Source organism: Vicugna pacos, chromosome 13 (assembly GCF_048564905.1).
Source record: "Vicugna pacos chromosome 13, VicPac4, whole genome shotgun sequence".
In the NCBI taxonomy this organism is placed as follows: domain Eukaryota; kingdom Metazoa; phylum Chordata; class Mammalia; order Artiodactyla; family Camelidae; genus Vicugna; species Vicugna pacos.
This window is the reverse complement of record NC_132999.1, coordinates 39,489,069-39,505,440: the sequence shown is the minus strand read 5'-3', so window position 1 is coordinate 39,505,440 and position 16,372 is coordinate 39,489,069. Positions and strand designations below refer to the sequence as shown.

General features: G+C 41.9%; 1 protein-coding gene across 10 annotated transcripts in view; it reads left to right on the top strand.

Annotated features, from left to right (window-relative positions):
• The window catches only part of MACF1 (microtubule actin crosslinking factor 1), a 300,927-nt gene that overhangs the window by 116,425 nt on the left and 168,130 nt on the right, over positions 1–16,372 (top strand). The window lies entirely within an intron of this gene.

Sequence of the window (16,372 nt, the reverse complement as noted above, 5' to 3'; positions counted from 1 at the left end):
TGCTCTTAAAACAAGCCTGGTTAATTGTAGCACCGTCTCGGTCAGTTCGGGCTGCTATAATGAAATACCGCAGGCTGGGCGGCTCAAGCAACAAGCATTCATTTCACACAGTTCTGGAGGCTGGGAGTCTGAGGTCAGGGTGCCAGCCACAGTTGGCTCCTTGGTGAGGGTCCTCTTCCTGGTGATGTCCTCACATAACCTTCCCTTGGGGCGTGCAGGCTGAGAAAGAGAGCTCCTGTCTCTTCATCTTTTTATAAGGCCATTAATCCCACCATTGGGGCTCCACTCTCATGACCTCACTTAAACCTAATTACCTCGCAAAGGCCCCACCGCCAGATACCATCATACAGGGGTTAGGGCTTTGACATGCATTTCAAGGGGGCACAAACATTCAGTCTAGAGCAAGCACCTGAGTAGCTTCGTTTGTATCTGTGCTTGTAAACACAGCCTTGTAGCATCCATCACACCCAAGAGCAGTGACATCTTGGTAGGGTTCACATGGTCATGTAGCCTTCCCGTTGCTCCCTCTGAGAAGGCAAATCCTTCTCAAATCTGGATTGCTGTCGGAAAATCACAGCCCTGTTTTTATGAAAAGACTATCTTGAATCACTTTAGCTCAACTAAACAAAACTATTTTTCAAGACAGCTTTCCTATACCCAACTGCTGTACACAGGCTGAGAGATAAGAGGGAGGGAGTGTTTCTTGAGCAGGTGGGGAAAGAAAGCTAATAAAACTATCTCAAGGTACTGACTCCCAGGTTTAAGGCCACTGTGATGTCCTTGTTGGGGAGTTACCGCCACCTGCTGGGTGAAAGCAGAACAGCATGTGTCCTAGAATTCCCGAGAATCTGAGAAATTCCGAGAGCTTATTTCTTGGGGGCTCTGGTTTGGAGCTAGGGCTGGCAATCTTCAGCATAAGTAGGCTTAGGAAAGTGTGGAGGTAACGTGTATTTCTGTGGAAACACAAGGTGTCCTTGCGCTTGCTTCAGATGTAGGGATAACCAGGAACGTGAACTTGACAAGTGTGCCTTGGCAGATGGGAGCAAGAACTTTGCTGAGCTTTCATAGCATTACACTTTTGGCACTTCTATGAACAGAGGTATTTTTTTGGAGAAACTTTTTTGGTTGTTTGTATTTTCACCACATACCTGCCCTCCCTGTGAGAAACCAGTGTTATCCTCATAGGTGTGAGGTAAGAGTAACCTGTTTACTGTGTCTGTTTCCCCTGACTGTGACTAAATCTCTCCACAAAGGGAAATTCGGGTGCCAAGGAATGAAAACTGAACTGGCTAATTACAATTTTCCAAGGACAGAGGAGATGGGGGTAATGTTCCTTAACTGAACACTCCTTTGGGAAAGTGTTCTCTCTGTCTTTAAAAATTTGTTATGAAAAATTTCAAATATTTATAAAAGCAGAGAAAATAGTATAGACTACCATGTACCCATCACTCAGCTCAACTTACTAACTCATGGTTGGTGTTATTTTGTCTATAGCCTGATCCACATTTCAGCTCCCCAAGTAGGCTATTTTGAAAGGAATCTCAGACATCATATAATTTCATCTATAAATATTTCAGTGTGTATCTCTGAAAGATAAAGACTCTTCACTGAAGCAAACCACAACATCATAACACCTTAAAAATCAGTGATTTCTTAAAATCAAATATCTGAGCAGTGTTCAGATTTCCCCAATTATCTCATTTTTTAAAATGGCCCGTTTGAATCAGAATCCAAAGTCTGCACATTGCATTAAATTTCCCTCCTCTCGCTTTCACCCCTTGCAATTTGTTGAAGTCAGGTCTTTTGTCCTATAAGGTTTATGCAGAGGTGCTGGTGGCACCTCTGGGATGTTTTCATCCTCCATCCCTCTCTTGTATTGCCTGTAAAGTGGTGCTTTAGATCTAGACCTGAGGCTGCATCACATTCAGTTTCCCTTTTTGGGGGGGAGACAAGGATGGTGGTGTGGAGTTGCATACTTTCATTGCTGCACATCAGAGGGCACATACTGTCTGTTGTCTGTCTTTTCATGACGTTAAGCCTGATCCATCCCTTCCTCATTCACCGTTAGCTCTTCACCTAAAAGTTAAGCAGCTGCTGGTTATTGCTAGTTCCATTACAACATTAGAAGTTACAAAATGGTGATACTCACAATTCTATAATTCGTTCTTCATTATTTAACTGGAAGACGTCTGTAAAGAACTTTACCTCAGCAGTTACCCTGAGAGATAGCTCCTATAGGAAAGAAAAGATAAAAAGATAAATGCTCCTGTCTTTCCTTCTGTTTTACCAGTTTTCAGAATAGTTGATTCTCTAAAATTTCCAAAGATGACCAATGTTATTTTTTCCCCATTAGTGTCACTATGACTCAAGGATTTTTAACAGATTACATGTATTCCAATCAAATACAGTTGTCATTCTTCCTAATACTCAGCTCCATCGTCAGCCAGTGAGTTTTTTCAAGTTGGCTCTGAGTCCTTTGTCATGACCCCCATAGTCTTTGATAATGTCAAAGACTTTATTGCTTGTGTTCCAGCCATTTTTTTGTATATTTTCTGTTTCGGGCCTGAGATTGTTTCTCGAAGGAACTGAAATTCTTTATTGACTACAGCCTGGCTGGTCATTGTTTCTAGGCATTTTCTGTGGACAGGTCTAGCCAATACTTGTATTTTTCTCTTTTTAAAAAAATCAAGAATTTATGATGATGTTTCTAATTCAAATTTAGAATTACAGAGTTTTATTCAACATCTGTGACTTTATATTTGTATTCTTTTTTCCTTATGCTGAAACTCTTGATCCTAACAAAGTAACATATTATTTATTCCCTTTTCCATACACACAAGGGTGCACATATATATAAAATCATAGTATGTATAGTATACATATAAACTCATATATAATATGTAATATATTTGAATCAAAACAATAGCAGTGTTATTATTAACAACATGATTACTGAAAAGTTTGTGATTTTTTTATTTGCTGTTCTTTTTGTCAGTGTATATCTCCTAAGGACATAGGAATAATTTTATTTTAAAGTCGTTTGAAATAACTTCCGTGCTATTAAGCCAGGTTCATTTGTTTTTATATTCCTTCAGTTTTTAGGGATTGCTTTTTTCCCTTTCCGTTTTATTTTACATTATATAGACCATTTACATTGTTCCAAAGGGAAATTTAAAGAAGTGAATACAGGGTATGTTCAGCAAAGTCTAGCTTTCATTTCTGCCCTCTCCATCCTGTTTCTTCCTTTTCCATATAGTTAGCTGTTTTAAAACCTATTTTGGTTATCATTCTGTTGTTTATTTTTTTATTTTATTGAGATATAATTTATATATCATAAAGCTGGCCAATTTTCATTGTATAATTCAATGATTTTTATGGGTTGTACAGCCATCACCATAATCCAATTTTAGAACATTTTCATCATCCCAGTAAGATCCTTCTTGGTCATTTATAGTTACTTTCCATTCCCATCCCCAGCCTCAGGCAACCGCTAATCTGTTTTCTATTTCTATAGATTTGCCTATTCCGGACATTTCATTTAAATGGAATCGTATAATATGTGTTCTTTGGGGTCTGGCTTCTCTCACTCAGCACAGTGTTTCTGAGGCTCCTCCATGATGTAGCCGTGTCAGTACTTCATTCCTTTCTTGTTGAGGTGTGTTCTGTTGTGTGGATGCACCATGTATTTTGTTTATCTACTCAGCAGTTAACGGGCATTTGGGTTGTTTATATTTTTTGGCTAATATAAATAATATTGATATGAATATTTGTGTGGATGTATATTTTCGGTTCTCTTGGGTATGTACCTGGGAGTGGAACTGCTGGATTATAGCGTAGGTTTATGTATAACTTTTTAAGAAACTGCCAAACTGTCTTCCAAAATGGCCGAACCATTTCATATTCCCACTAGTGCAATGTGTGAGGCTTCCTGTTTCTCCATATCCTTGTTATCCTCTTGTCTTTTAGATTATAGCCATCACAGTGGGTGGGAAATGGTATCTCCTTGTGGTTTTAGTTAGCAGGAGAATGTATTAATTTACTGAGCAAAGTCTTAGGTAGAGTCTGTGGGAGATACAGAATTGAACTAGATACAGACTCAATCCAGTTCGACTGCGTAGTTTGGGGGAGTGAGAAGAGACATATAATAGAATAACTTGATAGAGGTTTAAAGAATCAGGGAGACATGGGAAACGGAGATGGAACACAGTCTGTGCTGAGTAATAAGCAGCAATTTTTGCAATTATTGGTAGCTACCTGTTATCATTATTAATGAACCTTATAACTTCAAGTGCTTTTGACCTAGCCTACTGTTCTCTGTCCTGTAAACCAGTTTTACTGAAAGATATAGACAGGTTTGGCCTAGTCTGTTGTTGTCTTCTTTTTTTAAATTTTTTCCCTTGGCCAAATCTGTCTTCTGATGCATATTGGCTACCTGCTTTTCTCTGTTTGCTATTTCAGCCTAGCTGAATGACTGTTTTGTCTTCTTGTCGAGGGACGTTCCCCTGCCAGAATGTTTTCCCAGATGCAGCTGGCTGCTAATTACTTTTTCTTTGCTGCTTTTGAAGGCTTGGTGTTTGCCTATTAATTAGCTAAGTGGGAGTGTGGGGAGAGGTTCCCTACTTACAGGGCTTTTAGTTGGCTGATATAGGACTATGTGGAACCTCCATCCTCCGTGGCTTGCTTTAGATAGGGTGTGATGTGTCTCTTGCTACTTATCTATCATTGCGGTTTTCTGGTCTTTTATAATTGAGCTAACAGTTCTGTATTAGCTGGTCTCGTCAAGAAACATACATGCTATATTAAGCCAAATAGAAATGCAGAGAAGAACTATCAAATGTTAGGGGATCAGTAAAATAGTCATTACAGCCAATCTCTGTTATTGGTGCTAATGAAATAGAGTAATGATATAGATATAGGTATAAATATAGGTGGTGGTTGGCATCTTGAGGGATTACTTTGTCAAAGTAGAGGCTGGTTCCAGATTAAAAATTTGCTACTACTGATGAGACTGATAACTTTATTAAAGAGATGGCTTCCAGTGCATTTTAACACATAAAGGGGAGCTAAATGGTAAGGGTTCTTTTTATTTTGAGTTTTTAGTTATGAAAGTTTCAATTACCCAGAAAAGTACAGAAAAGTATATAACACATCTTCATGTGTGTCATCACCTTCAAAATCAAACAGATGTTAATATTTTATATTTGCTTCAAGTTTTTTTTCTTTCTCTTTAAAAAAATGAAACATTTCAGATACAGCCAACTCCTTTTTCCCTCTTCCCCCACCCCTCTCCCCACCAGGTAAATACTGCCCTGAAATTGGTGTGTATCATATGCTTTTGTACATCATTGACAGATGAAGTATTCATTAACAACCTGTGATGTTGTTTGTATGTTTTTATGTCAGATACAAATTGTATTTTTTATATACCCTGTTTTTTTAACTATGTTTTTGAGGTTTATCCATGTTGATAAAGGAGGACCTGATTTACTTGTCTTCACTATAGACTATAATGTGAGTTAGCCCCACGCAGCTAAGCAGAAACCAGCTATTATTACTTGCAGCATAATATTTAATTGTATGAAGAAGGCATTTATTGCTGCAGTGAGCACCTGTCCTTATGCATATAGGAAGATGGGTGTTTTGGATAGATTTCTGGACTGAAATTGCTGGGCTGTATGCTTTCTTTTTCTTTTCTCTGTACACTTTTCTTTTGGCAAGTCACTTTCAGAAGCACAGCATAACTTAGAGTGTTGTGTTGCGTGACACCTGCTGACCTGCTGCTGTCTGACGTGTTTGTTTTCTGGGTCCCTGCACTAGGATGCAAGCTTAATAACAGCAGGAATTCTGTCTCTTGTTTTCTTCTTTGCCTGGCATAGAATAGGCACTCGATAAATATTTGTTAAATGAGTGGATATTGTATGAAGTTGATCATCATCTTTAAGCTGTGGGGTAAGTAGACCAGATAAATGGACTGACGTCTATTTTCCTGTGCCCATTGTTCAGGTGGGCAAACTGAAACACAGAGGCCAACTGACATTTTTAGGTTACACGTCCAGATACTAATAGTAGGATTTCTTATCTCTGGTGTTGTCCAAGCCTGTTTTAAGGTACATATTAGGGTTTATAGTTTTTCTAAAAGATAAGTTCTTAAAAATCAGAATCTGACAAAATTAGCTTTCCAACTCTCAAATGCTTATTAAATATTAGTATATGTATAGCACTCTGAATTTAAAAAGGCTAGGAAGTCAGGTCAAGAATGGTCTTAGCCGAGTAGACCTGAGGTTTGCGTTTTTGTGTCCCTTATGACCCTTGGTACTTGGCAGGTAGATGAGGCATCATTCATGTTTGTGAAATTAATGAATGAGCTCTTTCGCTCTGGAGTCTTTCATTCCTGCCTTCTCTGTGAGAGACCTATGGGTAGTAAACAGTTAACTAGAAAAAGCCAAAGGAAAAGGCATGAAGAATAGGTGGCCCTGGAAGCAGCCAGCCATGTGTGAAGAGCTCAGGCCAGATGGGAAGACAGTCCAGGGGAAAGTCCTGGTGATCAGAGTTAACTTACTCAGTAAAATAATAGAAGCAGAGCCCGATGGAGAAAAAAACAAGCCCCTAAACTTTGGGCCTTGGAGCAGAGCTACCTTCCTTAGAGCCAAGTCAAGAAAGAGTATACTAGGACCCTGTGGTGGTGGTGGAGTGTCTCATACTTCTTAGCTCTGGTAATAAATCAGGAGAAAAGGGATTTACTGTAGACCAGGCACAGAGCCAAGCGCTTTATAGACTGTCCCATGAACCCTCTCTACAACCGCGTTAAGTAGGTGGTCATGTCCACATTCCACAGGTAAGGAGACTGAATCACTTGGCAAGTTAGCTACTTAGCTACTAAGTTAACAGAACTGGGAATCAGAACCTAGCGCTGCTTAACTGAACTCTCTGCTCCTTTCCTAGACCACTTTTCCTCTGGAGCAGAGGGAAATGAAAGCTTGATTTGCCCAACATATGCAGAAGTTTAAGAAAGAAAAGGCTCCTAGAAGTAAACCCGCTCTGCTCTGCCAGGCCTCTGGGTCAGAGAAGCCTGCAGCGGCAGCTGTCATATCCAGACGCAGTCTCTCTTGCCCCCGAGTTGATCGTTTCCAGGAATTTGGTTTGCGTGTATTCCATGGACAGAATTCAAGCTTGGACCTTGGAGTGTGCATCTGAAAATTTCCATAGTTCCAGTGCTCTTTGTTGGCGGAGTGAAGGCCTGGTGCCTGCGTGGAGAAGTATATTGTAAAGTCAGATTTTTTGCTTAGTAAGTGATTTCCCAGAGTCTGACTGAGTTTCTCTCCCGGGCTAACCTCCTTGTCTCGTTCCTTGCTGTGGATGGCCATGAGATGGTGCTGCAGCTTCGCGGTCAGCCTTGGGAAGGGCTGGGGAGTAGGAACACCTACTGCAGTTGTGAGGCGGACAGGGCATCAGTAGGTCCCAGAAGCGCTGCGTAGGAGCTGCTGCTTTAGGGCTTCTTACTGCTTTCCTTGTGTGGCTGGCATTTTTCAGGCCTCCAGGAGAGGTGGGTAGGCTTACGTAGAGCCAGCCAGGCTATTTCTCTCCGCGGTGGGGTCTGGATCCTTTTGGTACAGAATAAATAGCTGCAGGCGGAAAGAAGCACGGCTGACCTCTGTCCCTGCACTCCATTCGACCCCTTTGGGTTGTGCTGCTATGTCATCTGTCAGGCTCTATACCAAAAGACTGGGGTGGGCGAATCCCACCGGCACAGCAGGGTGGTTTTTGAATCCAACTTTTTAGACTCTAGACTTTAATTCAGACTTCCTGCCCTGCTGCAATTTGAATAAAAACCATCTGGGTCTCGTTTTAGTGACTTCCTCTCTTACTCCCAAATAGTAAGAGTTATCTTTTTGTTTGAGCCCTTAGTCCATGTGAGTCTAGTGGCCAATTCAAAACAGTAGGCTACCTTCCTGTTTTACTTAACTGAGTACAGGCTTCTGTCCCTGCTGCATTTAGAAGGCAGTGTAACAAGGCGTTGAAATTAAAAGTCTTAAACAGGAGTCCATGTTCTGGCTGTGTAGCCTCGAGCAAATGAGTCAACTTTCTTAAACCTCAGTTTCTTTACCTGTAAAATGTGAAATAATAGTTTTGACCTCATTTGGTTACTGTAGGAATTAAATGAGATAATCCATAGTTTAGCACAGGGTGTGGCACATAACAAGCACTAAAAAAGTGTTAGCCAGTGGCAGCGGTAATTACCCTTAAACATTCCTGTCAACTGTTGTTCAGCAGGGACACTGCTCCTCTGTGGTATTTGAAAGTGGCATCCTTTTTACTGAGTGTCTGTATAGTGTATTCAAAACCAATTTCCAGGTTTTTCCTCTGTGTTTCATTGGCCAGCAGAGTTAACAGAAATCAATCTCTCTCTCTCTCTCTCTCTCCCTCTCTCTCTCTCTGTCTCTCTCTCTGTCTCTCTCTCGGGAGTCAGTGCTACAGCAGGCTAGATCTTTAAAGCTTGTGTTTCTCTTTGTAACTATGAGACTGAGACTCTGGTCTCTCATCAGGTTATAATTTTACTGTTTCTGACCTGAAAAAAATTGAGAATATGTTGGTCTTGCTTGATATTTTGGACATCTTGGTGCAGCACTTGGCATCTCTTTCCTTTCACAGTTTGAGGGCCGTGATTGCAGCGTCCCCGGCCCTGGTTCGTGGCCCTTCCCTTCCTGGTTGGTACCAGCGTCTGGTTTGCTTTTCCCCTCTTTCTCCTCCTCCTTCCCTCACGTTACCTTCTCCCATGGCATCTCTTCTTCCCCCCTCCCTTTTCCATTTACTCTTACATTCCCTCCCGCCCTCCTCCCCTCCCTAATTCCTCCCCTCTCCTGGTTTCTAGCTCCTTTTTGCTTTCTGTTTGTATTTCTGAGGGCAGTGCTCCAATTACCTCATATTTGGAGAGAGGAAGCGGCAGCCAATCCGGTTTCTGTCTGCTTTTAGGTCAAGTGATTTCTGAACTGCAGTGAGATGCTTTGAATTTGTCTTGTTGCAGCTCTGAGCCTGTAAGATGGCTGTCTGAATCGGCAGCGGCTGGAAGAGACAGAGGCGGGGAGGGAGGGAGAAAGAACTGGAGGGATCGCCGGCATAGTGCATGTTTTTAAATGTGCATCTAATCCGATGAAGCCTAGGTGGGGATTTCTCTGGGATCCCAGGACGGGCTTAGCTGCGTTTTTGCTGAGATTAGGAGAGGAAAGCAATGGGAAATTCACTGGGGTGCGTTAAGGAGCCGAAAGATTCAAAAGCTATTCCTGAGAAGGCTCCCATATCTCCTAAGAAAAGGGTTCGGTTCAAAAGGAAGTGGAGGGGGAAGAAAACCCCTACTCCAGAGGTACCTCGTGAGGAAGAACGCTCGCAAGGAACTGGAGTCATCGAACAGACGGAAACCCTAACGAAGTTAACAGTGAGTCTCCAGGAGAAGGAAGGACTGGGAGGGGTAGAGCCACCCCCACCAGACATTTTACTGCCTGGGGACTCAGCCCCCAGCTCAGGGGTGGGAGATCGGGGGATGATCGTTCAGGTGAAGGAGAGATTCCAAGGGGAGATCCAGACCGCTCACCTTTTGTTAGAGAATGAGTCATCAGTTGCCGGAGGGGTCTGGGATTCCCTGGAAGAGGGGATGACTGTCATCGCTCACCTGCTTGATAACCCAGCAGAAAGGAACTGTGAGAAGTCGGTGAGCCAGTTGGTGGAATTTCCGAGGACAGCATCCTGCAGCAGCAGGGCTGTGCTGCTGCCTTTGCAAAGAGGGCCGGCAGTGGAGAAAGGGGATGCTCAGCTTGGATTTGGGAGCCGCACTTTCCCCAGGACAGACTACCCCACTGACACAGGAAGTCAAGACCAACTTTCTGAGGGCCGGAGTGTGGGGGGAGGAACCAAGGGTACTTTAAGCTCCCCTCAGGCCGGTTCCTGGATTACGGAACATTCAGTCCCTCCGTCACTACTAGACCAGTCAAGAGGCCAAAGCTGCACAGAACCTGCCCGTGTGGGTCGAGTACCCCTCCAGGTTCCCAAACTGCCTGCTTCTCAGAGTGATTTGTCCATCAGTGGCATGACTGTGAGCATTTTACCCTCCTCCTCCGGCTATGGCAGTGATGGGCTGCCCTTACATGGGATCCAGCCTAAAGATACAGAGCCTGAAAAGAGCTCCACGTCCTTCTCAGAAGAGGATGGCACCCTTTCTTTGGAGGCAAGCCACACCCCATCATGGGGTCTGGAGGAGGTAGGTGGGCATGTTCAGGGGATAAACAAACAGCAGTTTGCATTCCTGGCCTAAAACTTCTGAAAGTGGAGTGCGGGGAACAGTGAGGACCCTGTGCTGCTTTTCACTTTACCTGTGTGTCCGGTCGGGAGTTAGTGACTGCTGCGCTCCGCCAGCAGAATCTGTTTCAGGTCTGCCTCCGGATGCTTGAAATCGTCTTGTTGTCTCTGGGGAATCGCTGACTCTGGGTAACCATGCCGCATAATTGCTCGGCTTATCTGGTGGGGTTATCTCTCAAGGTGCAGTGCTAGGTAATACTCAACTCTCAGCGGGTCTATTTATCAGCTTCCCTGCTATAAAAAGTTGTGGTGTGGCACAGAGGTGATGGGAGGCCTAGCTGAATCTCTGAAATGAGACAGAGGGGTGTGGCGTGTTGAAGGGGTGAGAGGGGTGAGGCGCTCTATGTGATGGCTCTTCCCCCCAGAGAGTGATGTTCTTACTAGAGCTGATGCAATCCCTCTCCCGCCAGACACTGCTCACAGCAACACCCATCAGTATTTATATAGGTGGAGAGGCTAGTCCTCCTTTGGTTCCTAACTCCGGCATTAGAAGAGGGGGCATGGACTTATCTGGAGATTAGTCCAGAGCAGCAGGTTAGGGTAGCATGAAGGTTCAAGGCTAGAAAAAGTTTGCTTCCTGCTTAGACTTGTTTGTGGCTTTAACATGTTTTTGTTTGTGAGATATGTATTCAAAAATAAATGGAGGTAGTGGTGGTAGTGGTAGGTGGTGGGTGCTGTGAATGTTTTTAGGGGTCAAGAAGCAAGTGAGAACAAAGGAGATCTGGACACTGAGATGGGAGGGGACTCAGCAAGACCCTGGGTGATCCAGGGCCTAGTCTGGCACCTTCAGGTGTGATTGTGTAGGTGACTGAAGTTACAGTTCATCAATGACTGAAGAACTTTTGTTGGCATATCAATTTCTGCAGCAGAAGAAATAAAAGCTTCAGGGTCCCAGAGCAGCGAAGAGGTAGACGACGAAGCAGGGCAGTTCCCTTGCCAGGCTGTGGGCAGTTGCCCAGATGTCTGCAGAGCAGACAGTGTGGCCTACCTGCTGGTACCCTGCTTACCCCCAACAGCATGAGGCTGAGGAGAGATGCTGATCTGCACTTAGAATGTCCTTTTGGGAGATGAATTCCCCCCATAGACAGGCCCATTTCAGTGCCCTTTGTTATTACAGAGTTTGGAGACTCCCAACAGTTGGAGGAAAAAATGGCCATTGAAAAATATTTATAATGTGGTTGGGTTGGTACAGAATAGAGTAGTTGTGGAAGAACCAATTGCTGAACTGATAGCTCTTTTGACATCGCTGACATTAAAGTTGAAGTTGTGGAGGTATCCTGATGATTCAGGGTGCATGCTCATATTAGGTGTGAGATTTTCAGAAAGTTTGGAGTAAAATGTTAAGGGACTCCTCGTGGAAATCAGTTCTGGATGATGGCTCATAGGTGACGGTGGCACTTTTGATATGGGATCTCCACACTAGGGCAGGAAGGTTCTGGAGGAACTCTGTGAGGAGCCTTCAAGAAACAGTTGGCAGGGGAAACCTTTGGACCATGATCTGGGCTGTTCAGTATGTGAATTATACTGGGTGTGACATTTTCTGGGCAGCCAAGCTCTGCATCCCATCCCTCTACCCTTTGAGAGTAGACACAACCAGACTACTCAGTTATATAGTCAAGGCTGAAAAACTAAGTGACCAGGCATCAGCTTAGAAGGCTGACGCATCTCTGAGGCTGTGTGTCCATCAGGTGATGTAGGGACCACAGATGGATCATGCTGTATGACAGGTGAGAAGTAACTTCTCAAGATAAGTGTGAAATCCCTTCAGGATGAAAGTCCTTAAGGTCACAGGGGCCTGAAACCCTCATTGGTCTCTGAAGGCGTTGTCTTCAGGGAGCTGCCCTCTCATTGGCGGCCTGTTCACAAGGCCTTGGGACAGTGGCAGCCAGAGAGAGGCAGCATGTTCTGACACTGCAGGCCTCCTGTCAGATGTGGGTTGAGCCTCAAGGCGAGAGCATCTGACTAGAATGTGAGTCTTGGGAGGACGCTGGGGTCAGGAGAGCAGCTGCTGTTAGCCACACACCAGCTCCTTCCTAAAGAGGAGACAGCAGGCAGTTCTGCCGAATTGATTTTTGGTTTGTTTGGTTTTTGGTGCTTGTTTTGTTTTAATATGTCAGGTAGCAACCCTCCTCAGAAAAGAATCCACACTCCAGAATGGTGTCTGGCCATGCCGTAACTCAGGCCACATTGCCTCTCCTGTCGATCAGCCCAGGGCATGATGACGCAAGTGGCACCAGTTTATGTTGCTGCACATAAACTCGGCAGTGGGTTTGTTTCTTTTCAGAATAGAAATGGGAACTGATTCTGATTCTCACGGAGTGTGGGGTTAAGGTAATAGAAGATGAATGGTTTGCTTTTCTGGCCGCCTAGTAGAATTGATTCTTCTCTTGTCAGGAAATAGTTAACAATGGAAGCAGGATGACAGGGGCCAGGGGACAAAAATGGTTTTCAGAATGATCAGCAGGCTAGGAATTGGAGCTGGATGGTAGTGAGTTAACAGCAATTGTGCTTTGATGTCAGACAAAGGCCTTTTCTGGCCCAGTCCATCTCTCAGGAGGACTCCCTACTCCCAGCTGCCATCAATAGCTACAATACCTGGCTTCCTGGAACAAGGAAAATTGTTGAAAATCCCTTTCTATCTTGGCTCCCAGTGCCAGTCTCCTGCCCACTGTTTGTGGATCCTGTTGAGTGAAGAATTTGGGTCTACACCATTGCCCTTGACACAAACCCTTCGAGTCCCTACAATTTTGGGTGAATAGTCAGATAACACTGGGGCTAGAAATGAGAAAGAAATCTGTTGGTACATTATTTTCTGGGCTGAACCTTTTCAGTTAGTATCCCTTTTTGCATTTCTCCTCTTTAATTATAGGGAAAGTTGTTTTACTAATATTGGCTTTGTATTACAAGAAGAAAGCAGAATTAAACAGATGATACTGTTGGAGGAATGTGGCAGTTAACACTACAGTTAGAGCTTTATTTAAGAAAGGATTTTTTCTTTTTCAAAAAATTTTACTTAATTAAAAATATTACCAATGAATCATCATTTTTTCAGGTGTAACAAGGATGTTGTAGTTATGTTTTTTTTTTAAGAGTCCCTTTAGGGATACATATGAAGTATTTTTGGAGGAAATGATAGTGCGGGATTTGCTTCATAATAATAGGAGAGGGGTGAGGTGGGTGGGGTGCAGCTGAAACAAGATGAGCTATGAGTTGATAATGGTTGAAACTGGGTGATGGGTACATAGGTGTTCACTATGCCATTCTGTCCTTTTTTGTGTGTATTTGATATTTCCCATTTCAAATGGAAAGTTGTTTTTCTGCGTTTTATTTTGATTTGCATTTTGCCACTCTTCTCACTGTTTTGTTTTGGAAAATTTTTTTTTGTCAGATTACATTATTTATGTTAGCATGTATGAGTTTATTATTGTTGTTTTTTTTAAAATGTTATTCTCCTCCCCTTCTCCCCACCTCAGGCAACCACCAGTCTGTTCTTTGTATCTATGAGCTGCTTAATTTTAAGATTCCATGTGTAAGAAGGATCATACAGTATTTGTCTTTCTCTGTCTGACTTAGTTCACTTAGCATAATGCCTTGGATGTCCATTCATGTTGTTGCAAATAGCAAGATTTCATTCTTTTTAATAGCTGAATAATATTCCATTGTGTATATATGCCATAGTTTCTTTATTCATTCATCCATCTGTGGACACTTCAGTTGTTTCCATATCTTAGCTATTGTAAATAAAGCTGCAGTGAACATAGGGGTGCATGTATCTTTTCAAATTAGTACTTTCATTTTCTTTGAATAAATGCCCAGAAGTAGAATTGCTGGATCGTATGGTAGTTCTATTTTTAATTTTTTGAGGAACCTCCATATTGTTCTCTATAGTGGTTACACCAATTTACATTCTCACCAGTAATGTGCAAGGGTCCCCTTTTCATCACATTCTTGTTATTTCTTGTCTTTTTTGATAATAGCCATTCTAACAGGTGTGAGGTAATATCTCATTGTGGTTTGGATTTGCATTCCCCTGGTGATTAGTGATGTTGAACATCTTTTGATGTACCTGTTGGCCTTCCTATATGTCTTCTTTGGAAAAATGTCTATTCAGATCTTCTGCCCATTTTTAAATTGGATTGTTTGTCTTTTTGCTATTGAGATGTATAAATTCTTTATGTCTTTTATATTTTAACTTTTTATCAGTTGTATGATTAGCAAATATTTTTCTCCCATTCAGAAAGGGTTGCCTTTTCATTTTGTTGATAGTTTCCTTTGCTGTGTAGAAGGTTTTTAGTATAAAGTGGTCCCACTTGTTTATTTTTGCTTTTGCTTTTGGTGTCAGATTAAATATATCATTGCCAAGATTTATGTCAGGGAGCTTGTCCCTGGATTATTTCTTCTAGTTTTATGGTTTTAGATCTTATGGTCAAGACTGTAATCCAGTTTGGGTTAATTTTTGTGTCTGGTGTAAGGTAGTGGGTGAGTTTCATTCTTTTGCATGTGGCTGTCTAGTTTTCCCAACACCATTTCTTGAAGAGACTATCCTTTACCCCGTTGTAGATTTTTGGCTCCTTTTTTTGTGAAGTAAATGACCCCATATGCATGGGTTTATTTCTGGGTTCTCTATTCTATTCCATTTATCTGTATGTCTATTTTTACGCCAAATACCATACTGTTTTAATTACTACAGCTTTGTAATGTTGTTTGAAATTAGGGAGCATGATGCCTCCAGTTTTGTTCTATTCTCAAGATTGCTTTCGCTAATCAATTTTGTGTGTGTGTGGTTCCATACAAATTTTAGGATTATTTGTTCTATTTCTTTGAAAAATGCCATTGGAATTTTGATAGGGATTGCATTGCATCTGTAGATTGCTTTAAGTAGCACAGACATTTTAACAGTATTGATTCTTCCAGTCCATGAGCACAGAATATCTTCCCATTTATTTGTGTCTTATAGTTTTTAATATACAGGTCTTTCACCTCCTTGGTTCAGTTTATTCCTAGGTATTTTATTCTTCTTGATGCAGTTGTAAATGGGATTGTTTTCTTTATTTCTCTGACAGTTTGTTATTAGTGTATAAAAATGCAACACATTTTTTGCATATTGATTTTGTATCCTGCAATGTTACTGTCCATTCTAACAGTTTTTGATGTCTTTAGGAATCTTTATGGTTTTCTGTATATAATATCCTGTCATCTGCAAATAGTGGCAGTTTTATTTCTTCCTTTTCAATTTGGAAGCCTTTTTACTTCTTTTTCTTGCTCAATTGCTCTAGCTAGGACTTCCAATATTATGCTGAATAAAAGTGGTGAGAATGGTCATCCTTGTCTTGTCCTGATCGTAGAAGAAATGCTTTCAGCTTTTCATCATTGAGTATGATGTTGGCTATGGCTTTTATTATATTGAAATATGTTTCCTCTGTACCTGCTTTGTTGAGAGTTTTTATCATAAATGGTTGTTGAATTTTGTCAAGTGCTTCTTCTGCACCTATTTAGATGATATGATTTTTAATCATTTGTTAATGTGTGGTGAATCACATTGACTGATTTGAGGATGCTGAACCATCCTTGCATACCAGGAATAAATCATAGTTGGTCATGGTGTATGATCCTTTTAATGTATTGTTGAGTTTGGTTTGCTAATTTTTTTTTTAGAATTTTTCCATCTGTGTTCATCAGGGATGTTGGCCTGTGATTTTCTGTTCTTGTAGTGTCTTTGTCTGGTTTTGTTTTCAAGGTAATGCTGGCCTCATAAAATGAATTTGGAAAAGTTCCCTCCTCCTCTGTTTTTTTGGAAGAAATTGGGAAGTATTGGTATTAATTCTTCTTTGAATGTTTGGTAGAGCCTACCAGTGAAACTGTCTGGTCCTGGACTTTTGTTTGTTGGGGGGGCTTTTTGATTACTGACTGAATTTCCTTACTAGTAGTCAGTCTGTTCAGATTTTCTGTTTCATCATGATTCAGTCTTGGTAGGTTGTATGTTTGCAAGAGTTTATCCATTTCTTCTAGGTAATCCAATTTGATG